A 19777-nucleotide genomic window follows, 5' to 3' on the forward strand; every position below is an offset into this window, starting at 1 on the left:
CAAGGTTTGTTGTCATATGAGTATATTTTTTGTGAGGTGTAGAAGTAATGATTTATTGGCATGCTAATATGTCATATAACTAGTTAGAATATGTGTTTTATTCAATTAGAGTACCCATGATCAATAGTACCAATTTCAATGTCAAACAACATATTATGAAAAATATTAGATTTTAAATTTGCAAATATCATTAATATTGATTAAAAATATTTAGATCACACTTTATCATATAAAATCAAAATAAATAATAAATATTATAAAACAATATATTTCTAAATATATAAATTATCCCCTTATCCCTAAAAACATGCAACTGCTCATTAATATAGCATATTTTACTATAGACTTTGCCATTTTATCTTTTGAGATATCTGAGTTAAATGTGTGATGACAAAACTAGTATTCAAAAAGGAGTTAGAACCCCTTTTTTTTGGGAAATAATGCTTTTTTCAATGCTTTCTCGCTTATTAAGGGATGTGGCGATCTTTCATTAGAATTGCTAACCAATTTTCAAAAGATCCAAAACATTATAGATTTTTTTTGAAAATCTTAGCATTTGATCTTTATGATCTGCATAGTTTGTAGTATCTGAAAAAAACAAAATTTGACATTATTTTGTCTTTGGTATTTTTATTTTATTTTATGGAGATTAGCCTGTACCCTTATTAAGGCCTGCACGGGAAAGAAGTGTTTATGAAGTGTCCGCTGGCTCTGAACACTCCAAGCTCTCTAAAATGAATATGTACCTTTACGTGACTTTAGCCCGTAAAAATCTTGAGCAAACTGATCAAATCTTTGGAATGAATAAAGATTAATGTCGGAGACGTACAATCTATCTCCAATAATTCACTCAATCGCGCATGTTCCACTTTCGACGACTTTTTCAGAAATCGGCTTTTTGCATGTTCTGCGCATGGTAGCGAAAGCATTGTGAACTCTTCCTTACAAACAGTTTCCATGTTGTAATCGCTGGTACTCTTTTATTAAAGAACCATTACGCAGTGCCATCCTTATCTGTGTCAATTGTCGTTTCCTCCTTTGGCTAAGATGAAGAAGAGCATTTCTGTCACTCGTATCCAAGTAAGGCTACTCTTCTTGTTAACATTTGCTACAGTAACTTATTCGACAAAGAATGTTAGGAAACCCTACGTCGTCCATATGTTGAAATCCATGAAACCCCCGCAATTCAGTTTGCATGAGCACTGGTACCATTCAATCCTCACCCAGGCGACTGCCAATGCCTCCAATTCAGACCGGCCAGGTGTCCTCTTGTACACCTATGACACACTCCTCCATGGCTTTGCAGCCAAACTGACCAGTGCGGAGGCTGCAGCTTTGGAGAGCGTTAATGGCTGTCTCGCACTGATTCCATCGGCTCTGATTAAACTTCATACCACGCACTCACCTCACTTTCTCGACCTTGCCGATGACAGAGGACTGTGGGCGAAGCATATGAATCGGGGGGAAGATGTGATTGTGGGCGTGGTGGACACGAGGATATGGCCCGAGAGTGAGAGCTTCTGTCATGGGGCTAGGTTTTTACCTCGTGCAGCACTGGCGATCCCCCTCAGATGCGACGATCTCAGACTACGCCTGTCTCCAAACTTCCCTATCTCAACTCCTGCACACACCCTGGTCAGCACAATACAAAATAACTTGCATAGCGGAATATAACTCAACACACAATGAACACAGTATCTTGGGGTAGCAAGTAGCTTTATTGATTATCACAATGGCCCTTGGCCCGTTCTACATCAATCTCAACTCTGTTGTTGATCACTACCCGAGTGCCTTCCCTAGCACCCAATACAAGTTCCCACCCCTAGTTGTGCATCCACTCTTAGAACACTGGCACACTCCACATGCACCTCACCCAACCCTGGCTGTTGCTCCTCACGTAGATTCCACACCCCCAACACCCTGTGTTGTTGGAACTTGCCGAGACAACCCTAGCTGACTTACACGGATAAGACCTAGGCCTCCCCCAAATGGGGAGCCCAAGTCACACTGCACCCTAGCACTTCACTATCTCTACCTTGCTTCACATTACCACACTACAATCTTAGAACACTCTACTCACTGATAGCTATTGTGTGCCTCCTTGCATTTCTGCACCATGACACTTCGCCTTGGAGAATAAAAGCAATCACATGTAGATGTTCGTTACAGAATGGTCGGGGTACTCTTCTTCCCCCTATAATAGCTATTAGTGCCTAGTCCACTCTGCATGAGAAACTGTCCGTACAGTCGGCAACTCCCTTAAAGACTTCTGTCTCAACCCAAAAGTAGCCCTTCCCCTTATGCAAATCACCCACCCCTTACATCCTCCCGCACTTAAAATAGGCGACGTCCCTGACGCCACCAACACTGCCTACGCAATGCTGTAGAGGTAGACAGCTCCAAGCTGGATGGCTAAAGAGGTAGGCTGGAGTCTCTGTTAAGAAACTCCAACACTTTATCTTCATACTTCCACATGTTCTCAGCTCGCTCCCAGGTTGCTTCCACCCTGGTCTGGCCTTGCCAATGAACTAAGAATTCCTTCCACTTTCTGTTACCATATCCTCGATCTCTAACAACAATCACCTCCTCCACCTCCAACCCTGGTCTGCCTTTGACAAATGTTGGCCCTCGTGTTGGAACATTCTTGCTATCGTCCACCATATCCTGATGATATGGACGAAGCTGGCTGACATGGAACACGTTGTGAACCCTCATGTGGGCTGGCAACTTTAGCTTGTATGCCACCTTACCTATCTTTTCAACAACTGAGAAAGGCCCATCATAGCGCCGTCCCAATGCTGTACTCAATCCTTTGGGTGGTTTGAACTGAACTGGATCCATCTTCAAAAAGACCCTGTCACCAACTTTGAAATCCACACTCATCCTCCCTGAGTCTGCATAATGCTTCATTCTTTCAACAGCCTTGACCAAATTATGCCTAGCAAGATCTACTTGGTCATGCCACTCCTGCAACCATTTCCTTGCATCTAGACTTTCTCCCATGTATCCACTCAAAATTGTATGAGGAGTCAGTGGTTGTTGGCCTGTTGCCAACTCAAACGATGAGAACTGACTCGATGCACTCTTCTGCATGTTGTAGCTGAACTAAGCTGAGTCCAATAGCCTTGGCCAATTGGATTCGTCCGACCAAATAAAGTGCCTCAGATAGTCTTCCAAAATACCATTGATCCTTTCAGTCTGTCCATCTGTCTTCGGGTGATGACTCGTTGACATGAGTAACTTTGTCCCAATCAGTTTGAATAACTCTTTCCAAAATGTGCTGGAGAACCTAACGTCCCGATCACTAATGATACTCAGTGGAACACCCCAATACTTCACCACATTCTTGGAAAAATAATCCGTAGCATCCTCTGCCTTACATGGTGCCTTGCATGGTATAAATGTGGCATACTTGGAGAATCTGTCAACTACAACCATATTACTAGTATACCCATCCACATCAGGCAACCCTATGATGAAATCCATACTTACACTTGCCCATGGTCTTACTAGAATGGGGAGTGGCTGCAACAAACCTCCTGGAGGTCTGGTCACCGCCTTGTCTTGCTAACAAATGAGACAACTCCTGACATACTCATCTACATCCTTTCTCATATTCTGCTAGTAGAACCCTCTTTTAAGCAATGCAAGAGTCCTCTTCTGCCTTGGATGACCTGCCCAAGGACTATCATGACATTCATGTAAGACTTCCTCCTTACATTCTTCCACTTAGGAAGGTAGACTCGATCCTGGATAAAGACCAATAACCCATCTTGAATACTGAACTTGCGAGTCCTACCCTCTGATGCTTGCTTGAACAATTTAGCTTCCTAAGGATCCATTTGATATCCTTCCTTGACTATCCTCATGACCTCCTTAGATAATGTCACACAGCTAGCCCCTGGTTGAGCCCCTTAATCCTCCCCAATAACAACTAACTGTCCCTTTCGACTTAGAGCATCCGCCACCACATTCTGTTTTCCTAGATTATACAGGATCTCAAAGTCAAAATTTGCCAAAAACTCCTGCCATCTGGCCTGCTTCGGTGTCGACTTGGCTTGAGTCTTGAAGTAAGTTGAGGAGACGTTGTCTGTCTTCACAATGAACTATGTCCCCAAGAGATAATGTCTCCACGTCCTGAGACAATGTATGGTCCCTGTCATTTCCTTCTCACGGGTAGGATAATTCTTCTCCCTATCCTGCAACTTACTAGACTCATATGCAACGGGATGTCCATCTTGCATTAACACTCCCTCAACTGCATAATCCGAAGCGTCATACTGGACTTCAAATGACCCTATGAAATCAAGTAGTGCCAACACTAGTGAAGAAGTGAGTTTCTCCTTCAATCCATCAAAGGCATTCTGACACTTATCTGACCACCACCATTTTCTGTCCTTCTTCAAGAGATCTGTCAAAGGGGTCACAAGCTTGGAATACCCTTCAACAAACTTCCTGTAGTAGTTTGCCAAACCTAGAAACTGCCTCACTTCATGAACATTGTTTAAAGGTTCCCAATCCCTGATGGCTTGCAGCTTCTCTGGGTCTGGACGAATCAGACCATGACCCACTACATGGCCCAAGAAGTGCACCTCTTCTTGAGCAAAGGAACACTTTTCCTTCTTCACATATAGTTTGTGCTCCCTGAGCAACTCAAAAACTTCTACTAAATGCTGCTTGTGTTCCTCCATATTCTTGCTATATACCAAGATGTCATCCAAATACACCACCACAGACTTATCCAATAGAGGGCGAAACACATCATTCATGAGTGTACAAAATGTTGCTAGCGCATTGCATAGCCCAAAGGGCATCACCATGAACTTGTATGACCCATACCTTGTGTCACATGCAACTTTCTCTTCATCCCCTGCAGCAATCCTCACTTGATAATAGCCCTGCTTCAGATCAAGCTTGTTGAACACCCTCGCTCCTGATAAGTGATCAAAACAATCTGCAATGAGTGGGAGGGGATACTTGTTCTTGATGGTTAACTTATTTAGAGCTCTGAAGTCGATGCATAACCTCAATGTTCCATCCTTCTTCTTTTGAAACAACACAGGAGCTCCATATGGAGAACATGATGGTCTGATATACCCCGCCTCAAGCAATTCCTCCAACTGCTTCTTAAGTTCAACCATCTCAGGCCCTGACAACCGATATGGTGCCTGAGCAAGAGGCCTTGCCCCTGGTAGTAACTCAATCTTATGATCTATAGCTCTTCTTATAGGGAGTTGTGCGAGCAACTTGGTTGGCATGAGGTCTCCAAAATCCGATATGACCTCCTCTACTTCTGTTGGAATCGGTGTCTCCTTGACTCCTTCTAACTCATCCCAACCACCAAGTAGTGCTGCCAAGAACATGGGTTCTTTATCTTTCTTTCTGGCTGCCTTATTCATGCTCATAGCTGAAACCATTGGAGCCTTCCCAGACTCCCACCTGTCTGATGTCTTCACCATACAAGAGTGTTGCGGATCTAAGAACAAAATTGACTCCAAATGAGGCATCACTGCCACTTTACCGAATCAAAAAAATTCTTGCCCCAAAATTAACTCAAAATCATCCATTTCAATTGCCATAAGATCCATGTGGCCATGCCACATGCCCACTTTCACTAGTGTGCCTTTCACAACACCAGTTACTCACTTGGCAGGTGAGGTCACTGCCTTAAAGGAACTTGTGCCTAGTTGCACCTTCAGTCCCAGTTCCACAACTCTCCTAGCTGAGATGTAGTTGTGTGTGGCACCTGAATCTACCATCCCCATGGTCATCTTGTTATTCATCTCAGTCTCCACATACAACAATCTGTTCAAGTTCTCGGGCTTGGCTGCTGTAGCCTTCTTTTGTGGTAAACCCTTGATTGCGCTCAACCCTTGGATCACCCCCATCACTAACGATGAACCATCCTTCTCTGTAGTCTCATTCTATGTTGAAGTCAACCTCTGCCTCTCTGGACATTCCTTAGCCCAATGGTTCTTGTTGCAGCAAACAAAACAACCTCAGTTCTTTGAGGGCTTAGACTTGGTCTTAGCCTCATCACCACTTTTCTTGCCTGTCTCTTTCTTGTCTCTAGGTTTTTATGACCCTGTCATTTTTGTGCTTGAAGAAGATCCAGCTGACTTTGTAGTTCCACTACTCTTCTCATCATTCTTCTTCTGGAATGGCTTCTTCTTACTTTTCTAAAATGGTCCATTGTTGTTGGCATCCTTGCCGAATTGGTGGTCTTCTATGAACAGTCATAATGGCAATGGCTTCCTCAGTTATTTGAGGTCTAGCTTTCCTTACTTCTACCATTAGCCTTGGCTTCAGGCCGGTTATGAAGAAATACACTTTCTCTTCCTCTACCCAATTTGGCATTTGCAGCATATATGTCTGGTAGGTCTGGATGTAATCCCTCAGTGACCCCATCTGCCTCATATATCTGAACTTATACCTCAGTTCCAAGTCTACACTCTCTGGCTTAAACTGTTGTTTGAGCAGTGCAGTCAAGTCTTCCCACTTACTCACTATTGGAACTGGCCTCCTTGTCTTATGGTCTTCCAACCTGGTTCTCCACCACAACTTGGCCTCACCTAAGAGACAACACACCGCCTCATCAAGCTTCTCCTCATCGGTGTAACCTTTGAGAGATTTCATAAATCTTTCCATATCAAATACAAAATTTTCCAGCACCTTGTTATCCCTCTTTCCATTGTAGGGTTCAGAGGGCTCTCTCTTGTGCCTGGCCTTGCTTCCACCTCCTTGAGTGAAGACTGCCTTCAGAAAATCAACCTCTTTGACTAAGCTCTGCACCTCTACTGCCAAAGTCTGACAGTCTGTCAACATGGTGTTATGCTCCCTTCATAAGGTCTCAAATTCAGCTGACAATGCCGCATGATCATCTCGCAACTTCTTGTGAGCTTCTCCTAAAAGAGCATGATCATCAGACAGTGAGTTGTGCTCTTGCATAAGAGACTGTAACTCCATTGTCACTCTCCCAGAGTCATCCAAAACGTCCTTGACATTCGCCTCCAGTTGCACTATCCTATGTGCTGCGGCTATGTCCTCTATTAACTCCATTCAACTTTCCAAGTCGTTGACTCTATCACTTACCCTCAGTGTGTTCCTAGGCCTAGTGTTGATATTGGCCCTTGGAGGTCTCCCTACACAGTACTCCTCCAATGATGCCTCCTCTCCAAACATCCAAGTCTCTTCTCTAGACATCTACTCAGTACTAACTATGTCAAGTTGAGAGTATCAAGTCGCTTGGTTCTGATACCAATTGTCATGGGGCTAGGTTTTTTCCTCGTGCAACACTGGCGATCTCCCCCAAATGAGACGATCCCAGACTACGCCTATCTCCAAACTCCCCTAGCTCAACTCCTGCACACACCCTAGTCAGCACAATACAAAATAACTTGCACAGCGGAATATAACTCAACACACAATGAACACAGTATCTTGGGGTAACAAGTAGCTTTACTGATTATCACAATGCCCCTTGGCCCATTCTACATCAATCTCAACTCTGTTGTTGATCACTACCCGAGTGCCTTCCCTAGCACCCAATACAAGTTCCCACCCCTAGTTGTGCATCCACTCTTAGAACTCTGGCACACTCCACATGCACCTCACCCAACCCTGGATGTTGCTCCTCACATAGATTCCACACCCCCAACACCCTGTGTCATTGGAACTTGCCGAGGCAACCCTGGCTGACTTACACGGATAAGACCCAGGCTTCCCCTAGATGAGGAGCCCAAGTGACACTGCACCCTAGTAGTTCACTATCTCTACCTTGCTTCACATCACCACACTGCAATCTTAGAACACTCTGCTCACTGATAGTTGTTGTGTGCCTCCTTGCATTTCTGCACCATGATACTTCACCTTGGAGAATAAAAGCAATCACATGTAGATGTTCATTTCAAAACGGTCAGGGTACTCTTCTTCCCCCTATAATAGCTATTAGTGCCCAACCCACTCCGCATGAGAAATTGTCTGTATAGTCAGCAACTCCCTTAAAGACTTCTGTCTCAACCCAGGAGCAACCCTTCCCCTTATGTGAATCACCCACCCCTTACAGCTTCCATGATGAGGGTCTCGGCCCTGTTCCCTCTAGATGGAAGGGCGAGTGTGAAAGCAGAGACCAATTTGATTCTTCCATGGGCAACAGAAAACTCATCGAAGCAAGATTCAATTTTTCTGTGGGCTAGAAGTCGCACGTGGGCAAGGATTTCATATCAGCAAGAGACAGCTATGGCCACGGCTCACATACTGCTTCTATTGTTGTGGGTTCTGCTGTAAAGGGGGCGAGGTACAATGGCTTTGGTAATGGGACGGCTGTGGGGATGGACCCTGTGGCGAGGCTGGCAGTATACAAGGCTTGTTGGGGAGTGGTGGAAGTCACCTATGATGCGAGTGAGATAGCTGCTGCCATGGAAAAAGCTATCCAAGATGGCATCGATATAATTTCTTTATGACTCGGCACTGTGTTGGAGGATGCATTTTACACGGATCACACTGTGCTGGCAGCATTCAGGGCCATAGAGAAGGGTATATTCATTTCCACCTCTGCTGGTAATGATGGGCTTTCTCCAAGTTTAATTGCAAACACGGCACCATGGATAACTACCGTGGGCTCTAGCAGTACGGACCGAGAGTTTCTCTCTGTGGTGAAGCTCGGCAACGGTCAACAATTGAAAGGATCATCGCTTTACAGAGGAGTCAGGACTCAAAAGCTGCCTCTAGTCTACGATTACTATAGTGACCTCGGTGTGGCCCCATACATTTTCAAGGATAAAGTCGTGATGTGCACTTCCCATGATAATTCAACGGAAACGGGCAGGCTTCTCAAGGACACTGGAGTGGCAGGAATGATCACCGTGAACCCCCAATACTACGGTGCCGCCGATGTGCCTTCTGACCAACAATTTTTGCCTGCCACCAGAGTGAGCTTTTAGACGAGGGAAAAGATAAAAGCCTATGTCAACACCTCGGTGGCACCTACGGCTACAATGAACCCCACTAGATTGACAGTGGTGGGAAAAACAATCGCTCCCATCATCGACGCATTTTCTTCGAGGGGTCCGAGCGCTTTCTATCTAGACGTTCTTAAGCCGGATCTGGTAGCATTAGGTGTCACGAGGCTGGATTTTATGCTTATGCACAGGTTAAGCCTTCTCCTTGAGAATCTCCAAACCACTTGCGGCACTGGCGATCCCTACTTCTGATCCACCGTAAGATGCAACAATTTTCATTCACCCAGACTATGCCTCCCTTTTCTCCATCAAATTCCTCCCACACCTGACTCCCTAAACATACACTCCCGCGAAATAGAAGCACATGCCGAACCATCCTTACTCCTGGTTCTCTTCCTTCGGTGGTCCACGCATGCATCCTAGAGCCTCTAGCTCTACCCCTGTTCAACCTCCACATTGAACCCCTTCCTAGCCCTTGTGATATCTTCACCTCAGTGACTCCCATAAGCCCACCTTACTCTGACATCAGCGACATAGGTGATCTCAACTCCGACAAGTCTCTTGACCACATCTTGATCTTCTACGATCATCTTTCCACTCTTAGAATGTACCAAGCTCCCACAGCTCCCCTTGTTCAAATCACTTGACTCCCCGAGCCCAATGTTGCACCACGGCAACCCTGCATCGAGAACCACCTAGACTCCCTTGCTAAACACTGCATCCACACTGGTTGACTTAGACCCCAAGAGTACTCCCTATCTCATGCATATACTTCAAAGCATACTCAACACCACCTTGACATCTCTCTAAACCTTATAGCTCAATACGCATACACCTAGTGCATAATCGACACCTTCACGGTACCTCTCTGAACTTCCTGGCTCGTACACACACTTGCACGGTATATTCGACACCCTTATGGCACCTCTCTAAACTTCCTAGAGTCCTCCAATCCAACCCTCAACATGACTATGCCTCCACGACACTCCATCACTTGTTAGTATCCCTAGCTCCCCATAGAGCCACTGAAGCCCAACCCTTGCTCCCCACGGAACAACCGTCTACCTTAGCCAACCCTGGATCCCCACCATGAGCCCCAACTACTTTGACACCCAAGTCTATGTCTAAAGGCCCTTGTTGGTGAACATCATGTCCTCGTGCCCTCCGCGCACTCGAACCAACCTCTCCATGCATACATGCCGTCTCATACTCAATCCACGGATCCCTTTATACTACACAACCTACTTGAGTTCCACACCCTAGCTCCATGATCCACCCAACCCGATGGGATGTTGGCTGACTAGACCAACTCGGTTACCATTTCGTTACTTCACCTCTGAACCATTTCACCCATCTGCTTCACTCGTTTCACTCATGCATCACAAGCTTTTTCTCCTAGCCTTCCATCATGACTCACCTCCCTGAGTCATTCCCAATGACTACCCCTTCGAATACTTGACACAGATCTGCCCCCTTGACTCGGCATCCTCTTAGCACCATTCTGAGACACTACATCTCGTTTTCCATACTGGACCACCCTAGGTCCCTAAGATCCTACCTCAATGAAAACCCATGCAACCAAGCACCCAGGATGTGTACCCAAGGCCACACCCAACCGATACTACACCACTTAGCCATCTAGCACAATGACACCTTTCCCACATAGCTAACCTCAAGCCTACAATGCTCTTACTAGGACAAACCATATTGCCTCCTCCCGCAGGACTAGGGAAACCGCTTCCCCAACTTTCAAACATCGGACAACCTCGAGGGGAAAGGCTGCCTACATTGGTCCAGCTCCTCTGCTACACTGAGATAGGGACCTTTTTCATCGCACCAAACCTCACCACATTGCGTAACGATGGAGCAACACTTCATTGCTCCTAAGGACTTTGCATCACCTCTATTTCTCGGAGACCAGAGGGAGGGACTACTTTGCTTCGACCCTCTCGAGGGAGATGGACTCTCCAAGCCATCCTTCATGCACACTGGAACTTACCCTCTGTGGATACACCTCAGCTCGGCTCCACGCCTCGCCTACACCACAACTATGCTAGAGGGAACATCTCATAGCACAACCCCAAGATCACACCTCAGCTCGGTTGCACACTATGCCTACACCACAACTATGTTGGAGGGGAACCACTCACAACACAACCCCAAGCATACACCTTAGATCATGTCTAGGACAAGATCCTACACCACAACCATGTCTGCCCAGCACATGACATAGACCCATTTACACCTCGGCTAGACCCATGTCTGCCTACACCACACCTGTGTGCACCCAGCTTTGTAAGACAGGCCCATCCGGCCCCTTGGTCTCATATCGTGAATCTCCAGCCGGTTACATCCTCACCCACTTAAAAATAGGCGACGTCCTCGATGCCGACACTAGTTTCGTAGCCTGACACATGGATCAAACGATGTCTTGTATCTCAAACACTGGCTGTTGTCATCACCTTATACCTGCGGTGCACACCTTCTGTTTCACAACATACTTGGTGTCTGTCAGCATCCCCGACACTGAACCCACTTGCATGAAACCATTTCCATGTCTCACTTCCACTAAGCTGATCATCCCTTTGATGACACCCTTGAAACTCCACACTACTACTTCCTCTCCACTCTGTCTCCTCTATCATCCACTGACATCCCATTCGGCCTTCCACCTTCAACTGCTGCAGACTTTGTCATTGACATCCACTGAAAGAAAAGCTCGCCATTACCCCAATGTGCAAGCTAACTACTTTTCCAAGCTGCACACAGTCAACTTCGGCTTTCGACAACTGATGCGCCACTCTGATTGCCTTCTGAAGAACCTTCTAGCATGCATTGCACCCAACTTGTCCACACACACTGCAAATCAACTCAACCACCAGCACTTTTCCACCGATCCACTTCTAGAACCTTTTTGATACACCTAGTACTTACACAACCTTCCTCAGATTACGACCCAAATCTCTTCAAGCCACAATCCTACACCAAACTACACTTGACAGCTCCCAATCCATTTTTCTCCTCGGATGATGCACTTCACATCAACCTACACCTCATGATTGCACATTGCCCAACTCCACTGACCCATGACACCGTCGCCTAGACCACCACCCTGACTTCCAAGCCCGTCTGTCGCACCATCAGTACTACTTCTTAGACTTCCACCACATGAAATCCTACTCCTCACCATCTTAAATGGCCCCAAATGTTTAACATCAACGAACTTACCTTGTGCAAGCCCACATTTCACCTCAGATCTACAACAAAGAGACCCTACACCTCACTTCTTCCTCGTAGCCCAAACTGATCTACACCATGTAGTAGCTCAATTTCACCTCAGATAATGTTCGCACACCATCCTACACCACACTGAGACTAACCAAACAACCCACCCTACAGCCCAACTTCCATACTCCTCGGAATTGCCTCTCCAACTCCTACACCTCACTGCGCCTTTGCAGCCCAAACTATTGTTAAGCTGGTCTTAAAATGTCCCTAACACTGCCATCTTCACTTAAATTGCACTCCAATGAACTCACAACACCATGTTGCACTACGTCCATCTTCCTGCATAATGGTCTTGTGACCCAACGCCACATCTTGACCCATGCCAAGTTCCACTGCTGAAACTGCTTCCAACAATGTCGACATCAACTCTCCACAAGCTGCATATCAATTTGACCATCTTCATAACTTGATGCCAACTCCAAGAGTCGATGAAAACACAAGCCTATCTACCAAACAACAACACTCCACTGCCTACTCCCACACAAGCAATAACAAACTGAAGCAACTCTCCAACCAAAACACACTCACTGTCATCTCCTCACCAAGAGTTGGGGTAACAACATCAAGATCACTCCAAGATTCATGCACAGACTCTAACCATGCTTAGAGTGATCAGCTCTGATACCAACTGTCACGGGGCAGGATTTTATGCTTATGCCCAGGTTAAGCCTTCTCCTTGAGAATCTCCAAACCACGCGTGGCACTGGCGATCCCTACTTTTGATCCACCATAAGATGCGACCATTTTCATTCACCCAGACTACGCCTCCCTTTTCTCCATCAAATGCCTCCCACACTTGACTGCCTAAACATACACTCCCGTGGAATAAAAGTGCATGCCAAACCATCCTTACTCCTGGTTCTCTTCCTTCATTGCTCCACACACGCATCCTAGAGCCTCTAGCTCTACCCCTGTTCAACCTCCATGCTGAACCCCTTCCTAGCCCTTGTGATATCTTTGCCTCAGTGACTCCCATAAGCCCACCTTACTCCGACATCGGCCACATAGGTGATCTCAACTCCCACGAGTCTCTTGACCACATCCTGATCCTCTACGATCATCTTGCCACTCTTAGAATGCACCGAGCTCCCACAGCTCCCTTTGTTCAACTCACCTGACTCCCCGAGCCCAACGCTGCACTACAACAACCCTGCATCGAGAACCACCTAGACTCCCTTGCTGAACACTGCATCCGCACTAGCTAACTTAGACCCCAAGAGTACTCCCTAGCTCATGTATATACTTCAAAGCATACTCAAAACCACCTTGACATCTCTCTGAACCGTATAGCTCAATACACATACACCCAGTGCATACTCGACACCTTCACGGTACCTCTCTAAACTTCCTGGCTCATACGCACACCTGCACGGCATACTTGACACCCTTATGGAACCTCTTTGAACTTCCTAGTGTCCTCCAATCCAACCCTCAACACGACTATGCCTCCACAGCACTCCATCACTTGTTAGTCTCCCTAGCTCCCCATAGAGCCACTGAAGCCCAACCCTTGCTCCCCACGGAATAACCGTCTACCTTAGCCAACCTTGGATCCCCACCATGAGCCTCAATTGCTTCGACACCCAAGTCTATGTCTACAAGCCCTTTTTGGTGAACATCACGTCCTCGTGCACTCGAACCAACCTCTCCATGCATCCACGTCATCTCATACTCAATCTACGGATCCCTTTGTACTGCACAACCTACTTGAGTTCCACACCCTAGCTCCATGATCCACCCAACCTAGTGGGATGTTGGCTAACCAAACCAACTTGGTTACCACTTCGTTACTTCACCTCTAAACCATTTCACCCATCTGCTTCACTCGTTTCACTCATGCACCGCAAGCTTTTTCTCCTAGCCTTCCATCATGACTCACCTCCTTGAGTCATGCCCAATGACTACCCCTTCGGATACTTGACACAGATCTACCCCCTTGGCTCAGCATCCCCTTAGCACCATTCCGAGACACTACATCCTGTTTGCCATACTAGACCACCCTAGGTCCCTGAGATCCTACCTCAATGCAAACCCATGCAACCAAGCACCCAGGATGTGCACCCAAGGCCACACTCAACCAATACCGCACCACTTGGCCATCTAGCACAATGACACCTTTCCCATACAATTAACCTCAAGCCTACAATGCTTTTACTCGGACAAACCATATTGCCTCCTCCTGCAGGACTAGGGAAACCACTTCCCCAGCTTTCAAACATCGGACAACCCCGAGGGGAAAGGCTGCCTTCACTAGTCTAGCTCCTCTACTACACTAAGACAGGGACCTTTGTCATCGCACCAAACCTCACCACGTTGCGTAACGACGGAGCACCACTTCATTGCTCCTAAGGACTTTGCATCACCTCTGTCTCCGTAGACCAGAGGGAGGGACTACTCTACTTCGACCGTCTCGAGGGAGATGGACTCTCCAAGCCATCCTTCATGCACATCGGCACTTACCCTCCGCGGATACACCTCAGCTTGGCTCCATGCCTCGCCTACACCACAACTCTGCTAGAGGGAACATCTCATAGCACAGCCCCAAGATCACACCTCGTCTCGGTTGCACACCGTGCCTACACCACAACTATGTTGGAGGGGAAACACTCACAACACAGACCTAAGCATACACCTCAGATCATGTCTAGGACAAGATCCTACACCACAACCATGTCTGCCTAGCACATGACATAGTCCCATTTACACCTCGGCTAGACCCATGTTTGCCTACACCACACCTGTGTGTACCCAGCTTTGCAGCATAGGCCCATCCGGCCTCTCGGTCTCATATCGTGAATCACCAGCCCCTTACACCAGGTGTCAACATCCTGGGTGTGTGGAAGGAGGGCGGGTTCAAGATAAGGTCCGAGACCTCGATATCCTGTCCCCACGTCAGCGGCATCGCAGCGATCTTACGAGCGGCCCATCCGATGTGGAGTCCTGTGACAATCAGATAGGCTCTCATGACTATGGCATCCACGCTCGACAACTCAAAGCAGCCCATTAAAGATGTGCAAACGATGCGAGCCGCAAAACTGTTTGCAATGGGTGCAAGTGAGGTAAATCCAACGGTTGCCTTGGAGCTCAGGTTGGTCTATGGTTTGCGCCCTTGAGACTACGTCAAATATCTGTGCGGTCAAAATGTATACACCAAAAAGCACTACTCACCCACAAATGGTCCCCTTGCCCCAAATCGGTGGAATCAGGTGCGAATCTTAACTACCCGTCTTTCTCTATCATATTGAATTATGGAGAGCATGTTCAGGTGAAGAGGAGGATGGTAACCAATGTGGGCGGTGACAATGCAATGTACAAAGTGCGGGTGAAAAGCAGTCCAAACGTGAAAGTGAGCGTGGAGCCAAGAACATTGATTTTCAAGAAAAGGAACGAACATGCAAGTTACAATGCGACGTTCGAAAGCAAAGTGGAAGGGAGAGAGGAGAGTGAATATAGTCACATAACGTGGAAATGCATCCAAGGCGGAGCGCACACCGTTCGTAGCCCAGTTTCAATTCTCTGCATTTCGGTTTGAAGTGGAGGGGGTCTCTATATGTAGAGAGGGAATAGCTACATTACTGTAGGCGGGTAGCATATAAATAAGGCCCAGTTGATATCTAGGGAAGATAGTGATGTAATAATTGGTTTAAGACAAATAGTGCGTGTATATATTTACGTAAACACAGTATGTGTGGTATTTGGTGTATGTCGTTGAACTGTTCTTGTTCAGTAGAGATCTTTTCCAAGACTCTTCTTAAGGATTTGGAATGAGATTAAATATTATAATAGTTACATATTAAGGAATTGTTTTCAACAATCTAGAAGATTAATACTGGTGTTTTCTTATTTATGGAATCTATTTTTAAGGTAAATGTTTTATTTGAGTCAAAAGTATATACTTAATTTTTTAGGGGTATGGAATTAAATTATAAAGCTGAGAATAAAATAAACATATTTTAAAAGTTAAAATTATTATAAAAATTAATATAATTATATTAGTGTAGGCATTATATTTTACAAATATATATCATTTTTCAATAATTAGAAATCTATATCTTTTATATAAAATAAAATTTTAAGTGATTATTCTTTTAAAAAAATCAAATATATATAATTTACTATAAATATTCTTAAATACATATTTATGATAATTTATTAAAAATACTTTTACATCATTTTAAAATATGGAAATTGTCATCATTAAAAGGACTATATAGTTTTTAATGTACTTTAATAAGATTTAATTTTAGAAGTCACTTGTATTTAAAAAGTATTAGTGAAGAAATATAATTACACAGTGACGTATTTCTATTTTTTCTCACATTTAATATGTTTGACTATTCAAGTTAATAATTCTTCAAGATATTATATTTCTCTTCATTTATCTAACAGAAAATATTTTATGTTTTACCTTTCTTTATGTTTGATTTCTACAATTGAAAGTTCTAACCTATGACAATTCTTTGAAAATTATAACAGTAAAGATTAACAAGAACTTATATTATTTTTCTATTGATTATAATTTAAGAGCCTAAATTGGTCATAATATTGAATAGAGTTATTAGTAACCAAGTAGAACTGTGAAAGGTACACACCATAACTTAGAAAATGAAAAATGACCCCTTATTACTAGTAGGGGGTTTCCCAAATCTGGAGAATTTATTATACATGCCACTGGGTCCTTTCTAAAAGTGGGGTCATCAAATTGAGTACTAGTTGTAATAGGGGAAGCTCCACCTGAGATAACAAGGTCTGAAGTACTGTGATCAACTCTACTTACGACTACAAGAGAAGTAGTGAAGGAAGCGATAATCCTAGATCAACTGATTACAAATGGAGGAACTATGGAGGAGGAAGGTGGATCCCTTTCAAGTTCTTGAAACTTGGAGCTAGTAGTAGCATATGGAATCTGCTTAACTTATTTTTCTTGTTCTTTTTTTTTGGATTTGTAAGAGGCTGAAGCCAAGATTAACTATTATTATCTGTTGTATTTTATTATTATTATGCTCAAGTAGACTCAAACCCAATACCTCCTAGATAAGAGACTCACAATTTACCATTATTTTGTAGGCTATTGCTTAAGTTCAACTTATTTTTCTTTATGTTTATTCTCTTTGATTTTCTCCAAAAGCTCTCTAATAGTGATGTCAAATTCATCTCTAGGTTCCTAAGCTTTGATGGTAATGTACCTTATAATAGCCTACCAGGGAACTCAAGAGAAATTAACCTATAATGTTACTAAGTTTGTTAAACATTTTTATTGAGATTTAAAACAATCAAGAGATAACATAGAAGAAGCAATAACTCACATACATACATAAGAAATACAATAATAGTTAAATCTCTCAAGGGTTCCAATAGGATCTCAAATAACCAACATCCAAAATACCAAATTATGATCAAAGAACACAATTAGAAGATATGCATGTGAGAAAGTGTCATCATATGAGTCAACTCTAAGGTTACCTTGGTAGTTTCTCTAGACTCTAGCCCTTAGTAACTTGATGTGGTATCAACATCCTTTCTACTCCTATCCTAGCCTCTACTAGCACTCAAGGCATGAGTGAGGTAATACAATGACCCCATTAATAAAACATTATTACTTATTAATACAACTTACAATGGGTTACCAAAGTAGCCTCTTTAGGGCTTCGATCTCCATTGTAAGCCACTTCCTAGTATACATATAGATAACCTTCCCTAAGCTCATAAAAGCATATCTCATAAAATCATAGTAATCACATCAATCCTATATAGGAAATTGGAAAGCACCAATAGATAATTGATCAAATCTCAAAGGTTATATCACAAAAATTATAACACATGAGCTTACATAACAAAATTGGTTCTTAACACAAAAACACATGAATACATCACAAGGGTTGGGAATGAAACAATCATGACTAAACAATATCGCATGACAACATCATAAAAACAATCACTTCCCAAGCCTCTAGTAAACATGCCTATATGGTCAAATGACTAGGTTCCACAAAACCCATCATAAGATAGAACATGACATCTCGACATGCATTTAAAACAAGTATAATTATTTAGTCATTTTAGTTTTCAATATAATTTCATAAAACTTTATTTGAGTAAGAGCTCAAGTTTCATTTGTAAAAGTCTTCCTAGTACATGCGTCATCTCCAAGTTTAGATCACCATATATAATTCCCTATTTCATAGTTGAAAAGAACCAATCTATAGTAAACCTACTTTTTTATTTAATCATGATAATAGTCATTACTTCATTTTTAAAAATGATATTAATGATATTGAAATGTGACATTAAAGTGAAATCTCATTTTTAAAATTAATAATTAAAAAAAGATATTATAAAAATTTACTAAACTTCTTTTAACAAATTAAAATTTAATTTAATACTAAACTAAATTAAATATTATTAAAAATAACATATATAAATGAAATAATAGTTAATATATTTTATCAAATTAAAAAACATTAAATAAATTTAATTAAAATTAAAAAACAAAAAAAAAAAACTTTTATTTTATTTTTAAACCCCCTTTGGTGTTTGTGTTGTCGTGATAGTCTTATTGTCCTAGTAGTATGGTATTGCATATGTAGTACCTGCTACTATGGTAGCAAACCTATCATGTGCAACCCATAAAGGGTGGACTGTAGATAAGAAAGAGGGTAGGGTTGGTGGCCCCCACCCTCTATTAAAATATATATACTTAATCTATTATTATTTTTAAATATTTTTATTTTAAATAAAATTTTCCAATGCAGTTTGAATTCAAAGGTTACCATGGTAATATATATATATATATATATATATATATATTCAAAACTTTACAAATACAATTCTGATAGGAAAATTATGCTCAACAGTCATTTTTTTTTGTTATAAACAATAATTGTTTCTTGATACAAAACCCTACCAACAAATCCAATTTCTAAAATCAAGCTTTTGATTAAGGGTTTTCATTTTCATTTTCATAGATGTTTCATCACTTAAGAATAATCAATTTTCAAACAAGGGTTCAATTCAAGATATGTTTTCCATAAACAAAATTGATTTAATAGGCACAAAGAAGACATATGTTTTTCAAGAGATTTCTTACAATGAATTCTACGAGATTCCTACCTCAATCTAATGCTACAATCTGGCAATAGCCCAATGATTGCAAAAATTCATGTCTCCCAGATCCTTCATAAATTTCTCATCTTCAAATCTAAAAAATTGCTCCTCCAAAACATGCATGTGTAGAAATGAGCTTGGATCTCTAAATAAAGAGTCTAATGCTATGTAGGGTTTTTGGTTTATCAACATGCAAATGTCTCTCCTTAAATTAACTTTTTTTAATTTATTTTATTTTATTCCCTTGTGCACACTTTAGGCCTTTAATTAGAATACAATTTATTTAAATTATTCTCACTTCATTTTTTTAATAAGACATTTTTAGAAAACATATTTATCAACTTAACTAATAATAATATTTAAAGTCCATTACTTAAATGCAACTACTAAATTAATTATTGTTAAATTAATTAAATATAATAAAA

At 42.8% G+C, this 19777-nt stretch overlaps 1 pseudogene; it reads left to right on the top strand.

Annotated features, from left to right (window-relative positions):
* Positions 1-1047: 1047 nt before the first annotated feature.
* On the top strand, positions 1048-15780 carry LOC149547054 (subtilisin-like protease SBT1.7; annotated as a pseudogene).
* Positions 15781-19777: the final 3997 nt, after the last annotated feature.

This window comes from Cupressus sempervirens, chromosome 7, assembly GCF_028749045.1.
Source record: "Cupressus sempervirens isolate cs-2001-9-10 chromosome 7, ASM2874904v1, whole genome shotgun sequence".
Lineage (NCBI taxonomy): Eukaryota > Viridiplantae > Streptophyta > Pinopsida > Cupressales > Cupressaceae > Cupressus > Cupressus sempervirens.